Raw genomic sequence first — 16,507 nt, forward strand, 5'->3', positions numbered from 1 at the left:
GTAACAAACTTAGATACGTGTCCTGCGGAACAGGAACGTGCTATCCTTCTAGATAAACTTACTATAGATGACAACTCCTCTTCGTAGAAAGACCGGTTGAAATTGTGGATCGTAAAACCAAGCCTTAATACAACATAAAACCCCGACTGTCCAAATTCGTGGGAATGCCCAAGGACGTATCTTCACTTATTCATAGCATTGACAATGCAAGGTCTCAAGGAAGAGACATCGACTATTACTTCCAAATAAATTTCGGGACGAAATTTCTTTTAAGGTGTGGGTAATGTAACATCCCGCATTTTTCCGTTAAATTATTTTAACGCCCGTCTTTTTTTTTAAATAATATCTTCCGTATATAGATTCGTATCCTTCGTTAGCTAACGTTCTTAATATTTTCCGTTATTGAATTATAACAACTCCGGTTTACTCTCGCTTATTTAAGATATTCGTTCGATTAAATCACGTACCCGCTTTTAAACTCGAGGGACTAAAATTGACACGGGGCAAACTAGTTGACTAGGTCAACTAGTCCACCCCAATCACCACCATTCAATCATCTCCATCTCTCTCTCTTTCTCTCTAGCAAGAACACACACACATTTACCAAATTCATTCAATCATCATCTAAATTCGATCTAGGAGGCTTACAACAAAATAAATTACATATTCGTGATCCTCTCTTCATCCTCTTCATTTTGGTACCAACTTCATCTCGTTTGGGTAACATTTCTAAAACTCTAGATTTCTCTAAATTCGTGTTTTTGACTTGAAATGGTGTTAGTTAGTGTCTATGGCTCATTGTGATGTCGTGTATGTAATTTGTATGCTCGATCTTGTTATTTGGTGTAACTAGCATGAACACTTGAAATGAGTTAGTTTAATCCTTGATTTTGATTGATTAAATGTTGTTAGATGTTAAACCCATTGTGTTAAAAGTGTTACTAGCATCGTTAGTTTCGTTTTGGTATGTTGGATGATATGAAAACCTTGTGTTAACATGATTATTGATTTTGTGATTCTTAATTAGGGTTTGATGAACCTTAAAATGAACTTTTGATGCATTGAATGCTTGTTAATGTTGTTAGTAAGTGTTTAGTTGCAAGGTACGTTTAATTACCTTCGAAACGGCATATCGTATGTGTAGATTGGACTACCGAATCATGAAATGAATTTGTGAACTTGAAACTTGGAAAACGAACTCTAAATGATCACTTGACGAGAATTCGGTTATTGTAAATGATAAAATCGATTGATGATATGTGGTTAGTTGTATCCTTTATCAAAATACCTTCCCGATGATATAGGATACATGTTTTGATTGTTTGCGGGTCATAAATTGGGATTGATTGAGTTTTGGTTCGTGCATTTCTTTGTTGCAGCAAAACAGGGCCTGGATACAGATCTGGACGCCGTCCAGATTCTTGGACGCCGTCCAGCCCTTCAGACTTGGATGCCGTCCAGTATTTTGGACGCCGTCCAGGCCTTCAATACTGGACGCCGTCCAGCCATTTTGGACGCCGTCCAGATGGCCTATCAGGTGCTGTCCAGTTTGGTCGTTTTTCGATTAATTCTAACTATGCTACGCACCTCCGATTAACATGAAACTTGACTAACATGCTTATATATGATTAAAAACCTCAGAAAAATAGTTCGGGACCCGACCCGAACGTGTTGACTTTTTCGTTGACTTTGACCCGACCAAGTTTGACTTATAGCCAAACTTAACCGAATACTTATGCAATCTCTCTAACTTGCTTCTATACTTGTATCTTGCATGAAAATTGACAATTTGATTCACATGCTACTTAATCGAGTCGTAAAGAGCCATAGGACTAATTGAACATCTTTGACCAATCGCGTTTACCATTATTGATACAACTTACTTGTTTAGGTTAAGACTAGCATTGTTCTTTGCACACATTTACTTGTTGAAGTACTTTATTACTCGTGCACTCAAGGTGAGATCATAGTCCCACTTTTACTCTTTTTGAACTTACATTTGGGATGAGAAAACATAAACATTTCTTTTACTAAGTGAACACAAGTACAGGAAAACAAACATTCTACATACGAGTTTAGAACAAAATCCTCAATTCGATTATCATTAGTTACACTTGCCGGGTGTAAGCGAGAACTTATGTTGTATGGATCCATATGGGTTTGACAAACCCTCATTCAAACGGTTCGCTACCGTTTACGAATGAAATATATTTTCGTGAAACAGTGTATGTTCTAACACTATTGTGATGGGGTTCTATGGAAGGAAAGTTAAGCATTGATAATTGGGTGCTCGTGAAACAAACTTTTGGAATGTATTACTATTATATCAATGTTACAAATCTTGTGGTTCATTTGTACTTACTTACTTAAACCTATCATTTCACCAACGTTTTCGTTGACAGATTTCTATGTTTTTCTCAGGTCCTTGAACGTTTTGTGATACATGCTTCCGCTCATTACTTTTGATGTTTTGCTTGGATATCGAGTATACATGCATACGTGGAGCGTCTTTTGGCTACTTTTAAATTGGGTCGCATATGTTTCAATTGTACTTTAAACTTTGTTATGTAACTAGTTGTCGAACTACTTTGTAAACCTTGAAACATCTTTACTTTTGAAATAAATGCGACATACTTTTGGTCAAATGTTGTTTTAAAGACTTATGACCACGTAACGGGACCTAAGTAGACGGCGCCGTCAATGACGATTTTGTCGGGTCGCTACACAAGTCGGGATAAATGGTCGGCAGCTAGATTCTCGGCTCCTTTCTTGTCACGTATCTCAATGTCAAATTCTTGAAGTAAAAGAACCCAACGTATGAGACGATGCTTTGCATCTAGTTTTGAGAATAAGTACCTAAGTGCCGAATGGTCCGTGTAAACAATGGTCTTGGACAACACCAAATATGACCGAAATTTATCAAACGCATAAACAACCGCTAGGAGCTCCTTTTCTGTGGTGGTATAATTAATTTGAGCCCCCGTTAGCGTTTTGCTTGCATAATAAATTGGAAGAAAATGATTATCGAGTCGTTGTCCTAAGACAGCACCTAAGGCATAGTCGCTTGCATCACACATTAGCTCAAATGGCATACTCCAATCCGGAGATACGATAATGGGAGCTTGTGTGAGTTTTGACTTTAGAATCGAGAATGCATTTTCGCAATTAGAATCAAAGTCAAATGGAGCATCCTTTTCAAGAAGCTTGGTCAATGGGCGGGCGATTTTAGAAAAATCTTTGATAAATCGCCTATAGAATCCCGCGTGACCAAGAAAGCTTCTAATGGCCTTAACATTCGACGGTTTAGGTAGCTTAGATATAACTTCAATTTTAGCTTTATCTACCTCTATTCCCGCACGAGATATTTTGTGACCAAGTACAATGCCCTCCTTTACCATGAAGTGGCATTTTTCCCAATTTAGGACCAAATTTGCTTTCTCACATCGGATAAGCATACGTTCAAGGTTAAAAAGACACGATTCAAAGGAATCTCCAAACACGGAAAAGTCATCCATGAAGACTTCCATACAATCCTCTACCATATCATCGAAAATTGCCATCATGCACCTTTGAATGGTTCCGGGTGCATTGCATAAACCAAACGGCATGCGGCGATAGGCAAAGGTACCAAAAGGACAAGTGAATGTGGTCTTTTCTTGGTCGTTGGGATCAATTGGAATTTGGAAGTAACCGGAGAAACCATCTAGAAAGCAATAATATTCTTTCCCCGCTAATCGTTCAATCATTTGATCAATAAAAGGTAACGGAAAATGATCCTTTCTTGTGGCATCATTGAGACGTCTGTAATCAATACAGACTCTCCAGCCGGTAACCGTTCTAGTTGGAACGAGTTCGTCCTTTTCATTTAGAATAACGGTTGTACCCCCTTTTTGGGTACTACTTGTACTGGACTAACCCAAGGACTATCGGAGATGGGATAGATTAACCCGACGTCAAGAAGATTGACTACCTCCTTTTTAACAACCTCTTTCATGTTGGGATTTAGCCTGCGTTGTCTTTGTACTACTGGTTTGAAGTCATTCTCAAGGAGAATTTTATGTGTACAATAAGATGGGTTTATCCCTGGAATGTCGGTTGTTTTCCAGGCTATAGCCTTTTTATGGGTTTTTAAAATAGAGATTAACCTATCCTTCTCGTTACCGGAAAGATGTGAAGCAATAATTACTGGTAATTGAGATGTACCTTCGAGATAAGCATACTCCAAGTGTTTGGGTAGCTCTTTAAGCTCTAGTACGGGTGGTTCTTCCAAGGAATTCTTTATACGGAATCTATCTTCATTCTTGATTTCCTCAAACGATTCCTCTTCCTTGGGAATTTCTTCTTTGATGGTCTCGTCATCCGTGACCACCTTCATCAACTCATCAAAATCTTTATCAATATTGAAGTATTCATTCTCACTTACTGGGGCTAACCCCGGGATATCAATTTCCAGTAGCTCCTGCAATTCATTCTCGACACAAAGATCTATAACATCAATTTGAAAACAAGAGTCATCGGTGGAAGTGGGTCTTTTCATGGCTTTGTCAATGTGACAAATTATTCTCTCGTTTCCCACACCTAGACTCAATTGTTCTTTTTGGACATTAATGATAGCATCTGCAGTGTTAAGGAAAGGACGTCCTAAAATGATAGGAACTTTTGTGTCCTATTGCATTTCTAGAATAACAAAGTCGACGGGAAAGATAAGTGAGCCAACTTTTACAAGAATATCCTCGGCTATACCTATGGGAGTATCAAATGATTGGTTTGCTAATCGAATACCCATCTGGGTTGGTTTTAAGTTTCCTAAGTCAAGTTTTAAATATAACGAGTAAGGCATTAGGTTAACACTTGCACCTAGGTCGGCTAGTGCATCGTACACTACCGAATCACCCATCATACATGGAATGATAAAACTACCCGGGTCTCCCAATTTTGGAGGTACATTTTGTTTCTTCAAGATGGCCGAACACTCCTCATGGAGGAATGTGGCAGAAATGTCGTGGTATTTACCCTTTGAAGATATGAGATCTTTCAAAAACTTCCCGTAATTGGGCATATCCCTAAGAACCTCCGCGAGTGGCATGTTAATGCTAATTTGCTTGATCATGTCCGTAAATTTCTGATATCGACTCGCGAGTCTATCTTTCTTCAATGCTTTTGGGTATGGAATAGGTTCCTTATACACCTTTACTGGTGGTTCTTCACTTTTCTTCGATATGACCTCTGGTGGATCATCTTTTTCTTGTTCGTTGTCAACTTGCTCATTTTTATCAATCGGTACTTGTAAAATAGAAGGAGATAAAGGAACTTCCGGGGACTTTAGAGTCTCCGGGTAAATAGTTAAACCACTTCTAGTAGTTATAGCATTTACATGCTCATTTCTTGTTTGGTTGTTGTTGGGATTCACTTGAGTATTTGAGGGGAGAGTACCTGGTGGTCTCTCTGATAGTAACTGTGAGATCCTTCCAACATCTCTTTCTAAATTCTAAATTGTGGCTTGTTGATTTCGAATTTGCTGAGTTTGGAGCTCTGCATTTTGCTCGTGCTTAACCATAAAATCTCTCAAGAGATCTTCTAAACCGGATTTCTTCTCGGGTTGTGGTTGTATGAGTGCTTGTGGTTGTGGTTGATTGTGCTGGAAATTATTTTGATAAATTAGTTGAGGTTGATTTCGGTTATTTAAGTGATTGTAACCTGGTGGTGCATTTCTTTGATTTTGATTTGGGAAATTCCGGTTATTTTGGTAACCTGGATTTCCTCCTTGATAGTTATTATTATTTGAACCTGAAGGTCCTCCTATTTGATAGCTGTTTATAGGAGGATATTTTCGGTTGTTTGCTTCTATTGCTGGAAAATCATTGAAATTCATTTCACCTTTTCGCAAGTAACCTAAGAAATTTGCTTGCTCTTCCATTGTACTTTGATCACAATCTCTAGTAAGATGGGGACCTTGGCACAGTTCACACCCTACTCTGATAGCGTGCATTTCTTTAGTTACCTTCTCAATTTGCCTTGCTTGATTTTCTATTTGGACTTTTAAAGAAGCAATTTCATCATTACTTTCGATACTAGCAACCTTTGATGATCTAGAGAATTCCATCTCTTGATGCCAATTATGGGAATGGGCTGCTATATCGGCAATGATTGCGTGAGCGTCTTCAGGTGTTTTCTTCATGATCGAACCTCCGGCTGCAACATCTATATCTTTTCTAGTTGCCACATTGACTCCTTTATAGAATATCTGGACCTTTTGGAATGTATTCAACCCATGTTGAGGACATACCCTAAGCATTTTGTTGAATCGGATCCAAGCTTCATAAAGAGTTTCATTAGGCTTTTGCATAAAGTGGTTTATATCACTTTGCAATTTTGCTGCTTTTGAAGCAGGAAAGAATTCTGACAAAAACTTATCCATCATATCATTCCAGTCTTCAATATAACCTTCTGGTAATGAGTCTAGCCAATCTCTTGCATCATCCTTTAAGGACCATGGAAAGATTTTTAAACATGCAACTTCATCGGTGACATCTTTGATTTTGAAAAGCTTGCAAATGCTTACAAACTTACGAAGATGCTCGTTAGCATCCTCATTTGGGGCTCCACCGAATTGACATGTATTAGTCACCATGTGGAGAAATTGACCCTTTATTTCAAAACCGTCAGTCATAGTGGGTTGAATAATTGCGTGGCCTTGACCTGTTCTTGTTACCTTCATTAATGCTTCCATCATTTGATTTGTAGCCGCCATCTCTTCTTCTTCTTTAATAAATGGCTCTATGATTGGTTGGATAACTGGTTCAGAGTCAGATTCTAAGGAAAGTGATTGTAAATTCTCAGCAAGAGATTCTACTTCTTGAGCTCTTAAGCATTCTTGGAATTCCCTTTCGGGTTCAGGATATGAAGGAGTTAATTCAGTGTTGGAGGAACGTAAGTTCATGCATTAATTTCTATTATGAGATCATAACACCAAAAGCTTTTCTAGTGTTACTTACTTGTTTCTTTTTTAGTGTTTTTCTGTGTTTTAAAATTACTAGTACTTCCTGCTTCTTTTTGTTGTTTTTGTCCTTTATTAATTCTTTGCGGTTCCGGATTAAGTTTAACGAGTTTAGGATTTTCTGAACGGATCATACAATTGGGAAATTGTACAAAGAACTAAAGGATTTATTCATAAACTTTGAACTTTCTTGGAAATGAATTTCCTCGAGAGGATCGAATAACATAAAAACAATGATAAAAACCCTTAAACAAACAGATTTTCCTTCTGATTTTGCCCACGTTTCGAATAGCCAAAAGATGCAGCAGAGGGGCAGGATCCTTCTATTGACCAATAAAATTGGTGATCCAACAACCCGGTCCACGTACAAATCCAACTACTACTACGAATAAGAAAAATTATCTATTTATTTAACTGCCAACTCCCCGGCAGCGGCGCCAAAAAGTTGATGGTCTGAAACAATACCTTTATTTATGAACGGATTGAGTTGTTTTATTACACGAATTGATTTATTGTATATATGATATTTTAACGATTTTAGGTTGGTTTCAAACATATATAGGCAACTGGTCCTATCCGCGTAGTTTAGTTTGTAGGTAAATCCGGTTCGTTCCACAGGGAGATGGAGTGTTTAATGGTTTTTAATAGTCTTTGAAGTCAAACTTATTTAAAGGGGGTTTTGGATTAGGAATTTATAAAATAACAATAATGGAAACGAGACTTAACTAATTTACTTCATAATTAAAATTACAAAATTACGAGATTTATAATTACTAACTTAAAAATGAACTAAATGAAATTATTCTAATTGTGATAAAACAATTTTAATACTAAATGATAATAAATAAAATAATAATTTTTAATAAAACTAAATGATTAGGAATTTGTTTTAAACAATAAAATAAAATTACAAATTAACTTAAATTAACTAAAAGACATGTTTTAATTAAATTAAAAGGAATTACAATAATTAACTAATTATAAACTAATTACTAATTATAAATTATTTTAATTAATACTAAATAGTAAGATTAAAACATGTGTTATAATAATTAATACTAAATATAAATTAATAACTAAATATAAATCACCTTCTCCATCTTGTCATCTTCTCTTATTGGCAGGAAGTGTGCTGATTTGGTGAGACGATAAACTATTACCCAAATAGTATCAAAACCACTTGCAGTCCTTGGCAATTTAGTGATGAAATCCATGGTAATGTTTTCCCATTTCCATTCCGGGATTTCGGGTTGTTGAAGTAGACCTGATGGTTTCTGATGCTCAGCTTTGACCTTAGAACACGTCAAACATTCTCCTACGTATTTAGCAACATCGGCTTTCATACCCGGCCACCAAAAATGTTTCTTGAGATCCTTGTACATCTTCCCCGTTCCAGGATGTATTGAGTATCTGGTTTTATGAGCTTCTCTAAGTACCATTTCTCTCATATCTCCAAATTTTGGTACCCAAATCCTTTCAGCCCTATACCAGGTTCTGTCTTCCCAAATACTAAGATCCTTCTCCGATCCTTTGGGTATTTCATCCTTTAAATTTTCCTCTTTTAGAACTCCTTGTTGCGCCTCCTTTATTTGAGTAGTAAGGTTATTGTGAATCATTATATTCATAGATTTTACTCGAATGGGTTCTCTGTCCTTCCTGCTCAAGGCGTCGGCTACCACATTTGCCTTCCCCGAGTGGTAACGAATCTCAAAGTCGTAATCATTCAACAATTCAATCCACCTACGCTGCCTCATATTCAGTTGTTTCTGATTAAATATGTGCTGAAGACTTTTGTGGTCGGTATATATAATACTTCTGACCCCATATAAGTAGTGCCTCCAAGTCTTTAATGCAAAAACAACCGCGCCTAATTCCAAATCATGCGTCGTATAATTTTGTTCATGAATCTTCAATTGTCTAGACGCATAAGCAATCACCTTCGTTCGTTGCATTAATACTCAACCGAGACCTTGCTTTGATGCGTCATAATAAATCACAAAATCATCATTCCCTTCAGGCAATGACAATATAGGTGCCGTAGTTAGCTTTTTCTTCAATAACTGAAACGCTTTCTCTTGTTCATCCTTCCATTCAAATTTCTTCCCTTTATGCGTTAATGCAGTCAAGGGTTTTGCTATTCTGGAAAAGTCTTGGATGAACCTTCTGTAGTAACCAGCTAGTCCTAAAAACTGGCGTATGTATTTTGAAGTTTTCGGGGTTTCCCACTTTTCAACAGTTTCTATCTTTGCCGGATCTACCTTAATACCTTCTTTGTTCACTATGTGACCGAGGAATTGAACTTCTTCCAACCAAAATGCACACTTTGAAAATTTAGCGTACAATTCTTCCTTCCTCAATACTTCTAACACCTTTCTCAAATGTTCACCGTGTTCTTGGTCATTCTTTGAGTAAATAAGTATGTCATCAATGAAAACAATGACGAACTTGTCAAGGTATGGTCCACACACTCGGTTCATAAGGTCCATGAACACAGCTGGTGCATTAGTTAAACCAAACGGCATGACCATAAACTCGTAATGACCGTAAAGTGTTCTGAAAGCAGTCTTTGGAATATCATCTTCTTTCACCCGCATTTGATGATACCCGAGCCTTGTAGTTGATCAAATAAGTCGTCGATTCTTGGTAGTGGGTAGCGGTTCTTGATGGTAAGTTTGTTCAACTCTCAGTAGTCGATACACAACCTGAATGTACCATCTTTCTTCTTGACAAACAAAACAGGAGCTCCCCACGGTGATGTGCTTGGTCGAATAAAACCACGCTCTAAAAGTTCTTGTAATTAGCTTTGCAGTTCTTTCATCTCGCTGGATGCAAGTCTGTAAGGAGCACGAGCTATTGGTGCAGCTCCTGGTACAAGATCTATTTGAAATTCAACGGATCGATGTGGGGGTAACCCGGTAATTCTTTCGGAAATACATCGGGAAATTCTTTTGCGACGGGAACATCATTGATGCTCTTTTCTTCAGTTTGTACTTTCTCGACGTGTGCTAGAACATCATAGCAACCTTTTCTTATTAGTTTTTGTGCCTTCAAATTACTAATAAGATGTAGCTTCATGTTGCCCTTTTCTCCGTACACCATTAAGGGTTCTCCTTCTTCTCGTACAATGCGAATTGCATTTTTATAACATACGATCTCTGCTTTCACCTTCTTCAGCCAGTCCATGCCAACTATTACATCAAAACTCCCTAACTCTACTGGTATCAAATCAATCTTAAATATTTCGCTACCCAGTTTAATTTCTCGATTCCGGCATATATTATCTGCTGAAATTAATTTACCGTTTGCTAATTCGAGTAAAAATTTACTATCCAATGGCGTCAATGGACAACTTAATTTAGCACAAAAATCTCTACTCATATAGCTTCTATCCGCACCCGAATCAAATAAAACGTAAGCAGATTTATTGTCAATAAGAAACGTACCCGTAACAAGCTCCGGGTCTTCCTGTGCCTTTGCCGCATTAATATTGAAAACTCTTCCGCGGCCTTGTCCATTCGTGTTCTCCTAGTTCGGGCAATTTCTAATAATGTGGCCCGGCTTTCCACATTTATAACAAACTACATTGGCATAACTTGCTCCGACACTACTTGCTCCGCCATTACTCGTTCCGACACCATTTGTTCCTTTCGTTCTGTTAACCCCTGGTCCGTAGACCTCACACTTCGCCGCGCTATGACCATTTCTTTTACACTTGTTGCAAAATTTGGTGCAGAACCCCGAGTGATACTTTTCACACCTTTGGCATAGCTGCTTCTGATTGTTGTTGTTGTTGTTGCGGTTGTTATTGTTATTTAGATGATTGTTGTAGTTGCTGTTGTTGTTGTTGTTGTTGTTGTTGTTGTTGTTGTTGTTGTTGTTGTTGGGCCGTTTGTTGTAGTTGCGATTGATGTTACGATTGTTGGGATAATTGTTGCGATTATTATTGTAATTGCTGTTGTTGTTATATTGGTGATTCTTATCACCGTTTTCCTCCCACTTTCTTTTGACTTGCTTCATATTGGCCTCTTCAGCTGTATGTTCTTTAATTCTTTCCTCAATCTGGTTCACTAGCTTGTGAGCCATTCTACATGCCTGTTGTATGGAGGCGGGCTCGTGTGAACTTATATCTTCTTGGATTCTTTCCGGTAGTCCTTTCACAAACGCGTCGATCTTCTCTTCCTCATCTTCGAACGCACCCGGACACAATATGCACAATTCTATGAATCGTCTTTCGTACGTGGTAATATCAAATCCTTGGGTTTGTAACCCTCTAAGTTCTGTCTTGAGCTTATTGACCTCGGTTCTGGGACGGTACTTCTCGTTCATCAAGTGCTTGAATGCTGACCATGGTAGTGCGTACGCATCATCTTATCCCACTTGCTCTAGATAGGTATTCCACCATGTTAACGCAGAACCTGTGAAGGTATGTGTAGCGTACTTCACTTTGTCCTCTTCAGTACACTTACTTATGGCAAACACCAATTCGACCTTCTCGGTCCACCGTTTCAATCCGATCGGTCCTTCAGTTCCATCAAATTCCAAAGGTTTACAGGCAGTGAATTCTTTATAGGTGCATCCTACACGATTTCCTGTACTGCTAGATCCAAGGTTATTGTTGGTATGTAGCGCAGCCTGTACTGCGGCTATGTTTGAAGCTAGAAAAATACGGAATTCCTCTTCATTCATATTCACGGGGTGTCGAGTAGTCGATGCCATTTCCTTCAAAATAGTTAAATGGAACAAGTTAATCATACAGAATATTAAGAGTAGTTAATAGTATTTCGTAGCATAATATGAACTCATTTATAAAAGCTTTTTTTTTTTTTTTCATATTAGCGTTTTATTTAAATTCGGGTAGTACCTACCCGTTAAGTTCATACTTAGTAGCTAATATACAATTCAACTACTACAATTCTATATGAAAAACTGATTATAATAATATTTCGCGTTCAAACTTTTATACAATATTTTACAAACTTACAATACCGCTTATTTTACATAAAGCATGAAATATAGCACACAATAACTTTGATACAAGATAGTTGTGAAGATAATTCTAGCTAGTACACAATTCATTCAGCAAAGGCAATAAAGACACGTAATTCATACTTCCAGAAACAAGTCATGCATTCTAGTTTTACTAGGACTACTTCCCATCCTTGGTCTTGTGGAACATAACCGTTATGGCCGTTGATAAGACAGCGTGTTGTAACGTCGTCAAAGGGACGAGGGTTACGTAATGACCAACAGTCTCGTAATAACCTAAAAACCTCATTTCTTACCCCAATTACTGACTCCGTCACTTGTGGGAACGTTTTGTTTAATAGTTGTAGCCCGATGTTCTTTTTCTCACTTTGGTGAGAAGCGAACATTACTAACCCGTAAGCATAGCATGCTTCTTTATGTTGTATGTTAGCCGCTTTTTCTAAATCATGAAGTCCTATATTCGGATACATTGAGTCAAAATAATTTCTTAACCCGTTGCGTAAAATAGCATTTGGGTTCCCCGCAATATATGCGTCAAAGTAAACACATCGTAACTTATAGGTTTCCCAATGTGATATCCCCCATCTTTCAAACGAAAGTCTCTTATAAACCAAGACATTCTTGGAACTTTCTTCGAATGTCTTACAAACTGATTTCGCCGTAAATAGTTGTGCCGAAGAATTCTGACTGACTCTAGACAAGATTTCATCAATCATGTCTCCGGGTAGGTCTCCTAAAATATTGGGTTGTCTATCCATTTTGTGTTTTTATACTGTAAAATAGACAAGAGTTAGATTCATTAAAAAAATACTTATTAATACAAGCAATTTTTACATATATCATAAAGCATAAGCACACTATATTACATATATTACACCACACGAATACACCTATCTTATTCCGACTCGCTTGTTTCTTCTTCTTCGGTTTTGGTTCGTTTTGCCAAGTTTCTAGGGATATATGATGTTCCCCTAATACGAGCTGTCATTTTCCACAACGGTTTAGAAAAACCTGGTGGTTTAGAGGTTCTCGGGTCATTGTTACAACTTAAGGGCTTCGGGGGTTGACGATACATATAAAGTTCATCAGGGTTGGAATTAGATTTCTCTATTTTTATGCCCTTTCCCTTATTATTTTCTTTTGCCTTTTTAAATTCAGTTGGGGTAATTTCTATAACATCATCGGAATTCTCGTCGGAATCCGATTCATCGGAGAATTGGTAATCCTCCCAATATTTTGCTTCCTTGGCGGAAACACCATTGACCATAATTAACCTTGGTCGGTTGGTTGAGGATTTTCTTTTACTTAACCATTTTATTATTTCCCCCACAAGTTCTATTTCCTCCTCCTGTTCCTCCTCTTCCGGTTCTGATTCTTCTTCCGGTTCTGATTCTTCTTCTGGTTCCTCTTCGGAAACTTGTAAATCAGTCCACTATATATTCGACTCTTCGTTATTATTAGGTGAGTCAATGGGATTTGTGCTAGAGGTAGACATCTATCACACAATATCAAACATGTTAAGAGATTAATATATCACATAATATTCACATGTTAAAAATATATAGTTTCCAACAAAATTTGTTAAGCAATCATTTTTCAAGTAAACACGGTCGAAGTCCAGACTCACTAATGCATCCTAACAAACTCGATAAGACACACTAATGCAAAATTCTGGTTCTCTAAGACCAACGCTCGGATACCAACTGAAATGTCCCGTTCTTATTGATTAAAAACGTTCCATATTAATTGATTTCGTTGCGAGGTTTTGACCTCTATATGAGACGTTTTTCAAAGACTGCATTCATTTTTAAAACAAACCATAACCTTTATTTCATAAATAAAGGTTTAAAAAGCTTTACGTAGATTATCAAATAATGATAATCTAAAATATCCTGTTTACACACGACCATTACATAATGGTTTACAATACAAATATGTTACATCGAAATCAGTTTCTTGAATGCAGTTTTTACACAATATCATACAAACATGGACTCCAAATCTTGTCCTTATTTTAGTATGCAACAACGGAAGCTCTTAGTATTCACCTGAGAATAAACATGCTTTAAACGACAACAAAAATGTTGGTGAGTTATAGGTTTAATCTATATATATCAAATCGTAACAATAGACCACAAGATTTCATATTTCAATACACATCCCATACATAGAGATAAAAATCATTCATATGGTGAACACCTGGTAACCGACATTAACAAGATGCATATATAAGAATATCCCCATCATTCCGGGACACCCTTCAGATATGATATAAATTTCGAAGTACTAAAGCATCCGGTACTTTAGATGGGGTTTGTTAGGCCCAATAGATCTATCTTTAGGATTCGCGTCAATTAGGGTGTCTGTTCCCTAATTCTTAGATTACCAGACTTAATAAAAAAGGGGCATATTCGATTTCGATAATTCAACCATAGAATGTAGTTTCACGTACTTGTGTCTATTTTGTAAATCATTTATAAAACCTACATGTATTCTCATCCCAAAAATATTAGATTTTAAAAGTGGGACTATAACTCACTTTTACAGATTTTTACTTCGTCGGGAAGTAAGACTTGGCCACTGGTTGATTCACGAACCTATAACAATATATACATATATATCAAAGTATGTTCAAAATATATTTACAACACTTTTAATATATTTTGATGTTTTAAGTTTATTAAGTCAGCTGTCCTCGTTAGTAACCTACAACTAGTTGTCCACAGTTAGATGTACAGAAATAAATCGATAAATATTATCTTGAATCAATACACGACCCCGTGTATACGTATCTCAGTATTGATCACAACTCAAACTATATATATTTTGGAATCAACCTCAACCCTGTATAGCTAACTCCCTCATTACTGCATATAGAGTGTCTATGGTTGTTCCGAAATATATATAGATGTGTCGACATGATAGGTCGAAACATTGTATACGTGTCTATGGTATCTCAAGATTACATAATATACAATACAAGTTGATTAAGTTATGGTTGGAATAGATTTGTTACCAATTTTCACGTAGCTAAAATGAGAAAAATTATCCAATCTTGTTTTACCCATAACTTCTTCATTTTAAATCCGTTTTGAGTGAATCAAATTGCTATGATTTCATATTGAACTCTATTTTATGAATCTAAACAGAAAAAGTATAGGTTTATAGTCAGAAAAATAAGTTACAAGTCGTTTTTGTAAAGGTAGTCATTTCAGTCGAAAGAACGACGTCTAGATGACCATTTTAGAAAACATACTTCCACTTTGAGCTTAACCATAATTTTTGGATATAGTTTCATGTTCATAATAAAAATCATTTTCCCAAAATAACAACTTTTAAATCAAAGTTTATCATAGTTTTTAATTAACTAACCCAAAACAGCCCGCGGTGTTACTACGACGGCGTAAATCCGATTTTACGGTGTTTTTCGTGTTTCCAGGTTTTAAATCATTAAGTTAACATATCATATAGATATAGAACATGTATTTAGTTGATTTTAAAAGTCAAGTTAGAAGGATTAACTTTTATTTGCGAACAAGTTTAGAATTAACTAAACTATGTTCTAGTGATTACAAGTTTAAACCTTCGAATAAGATAGCTTTATATGTATGAATCGAATGATGTTATGACCATCATTACTACCCCAAGTTCCTTGGATAAACCTACTGGAAATGAGAAAAATATATCTAGCTTCAAAGGATCCTTGGATGGCTTGAAAGTTCTTGAAGCAGAATCATGACACGAAAACAATTTCAAGTAAGATTTTCACTCGAAATAAGATTGTTATAGTTATAGAAATTGAATTAAAGTTTGAATATGATTATTACCTTATATTAGAAATATAACCTACTGTAAGTAACAAAGGTTTCTTGATCTTGGATGATTACTTGGAATGGATTTAGAAAACTTGGAAGTAAACTTGCAATCTTGGAAGTATTCTTGATTTTATGAAACTAGAACCTTTAGAATTTATGAAGAACACTTAGAACTTGAAAATAGAACTTGAGAGAGATCAATTAGATGAAGAAAATTAAAGAATGAAAGTGTTTGTAGGTGTTTTTAGTCGTTGGTGTATGAATTAGATATAAAGGATATGTAATTTTGTTCTCATGTAAATAAGTCATGAATGATTACTCATATTTTTATAATTTTATGAGATATTTCATGCTAGTTACCAAATGATGGTTCCCACATATGTTAGGTGACTCACATGGGCTGCTATGAGCTGATCATTGGAGTGTATATACCAATAGTACATACATCTAAAAGCTGTGTATTGTACGAGTACGAATACGGGTGCATACGAGTAGAATTGTTGATGAAACTGAACGAGGATGTAATTGTAAGCATTTTTGTTAAGTAGAAGTATTTTGATAAGTGTCTTGAAGTCTTTCAAAAGTGTATGAATACATATTAAAACACTACATGTATATACATTTTAACTGAGTTGTTAAGTCATCGTTAGTCGTTACATGTAAATGTTGTTTTGAAACCTTTAGGTTAACGATCTTGTTGAATGTTGTT

Source organism: Rutidosis leptorrhynchoides, chromosome 3 (assembly GCF_046630445.1).
Source record: "Rutidosis leptorrhynchoides isolate AG116_Rl617_1_P2 chromosome 3, CSIRO_AGI_Rlap_v1, whole genome shotgun sequence".
In the NCBI taxonomy this organism is placed as follows: Eukaryota; Viridiplantae; Streptophyta; class Magnoliopsida; order Asterales; family Asteraceae; genus Rutidosis; species Rutidosis leptorrhynchoides.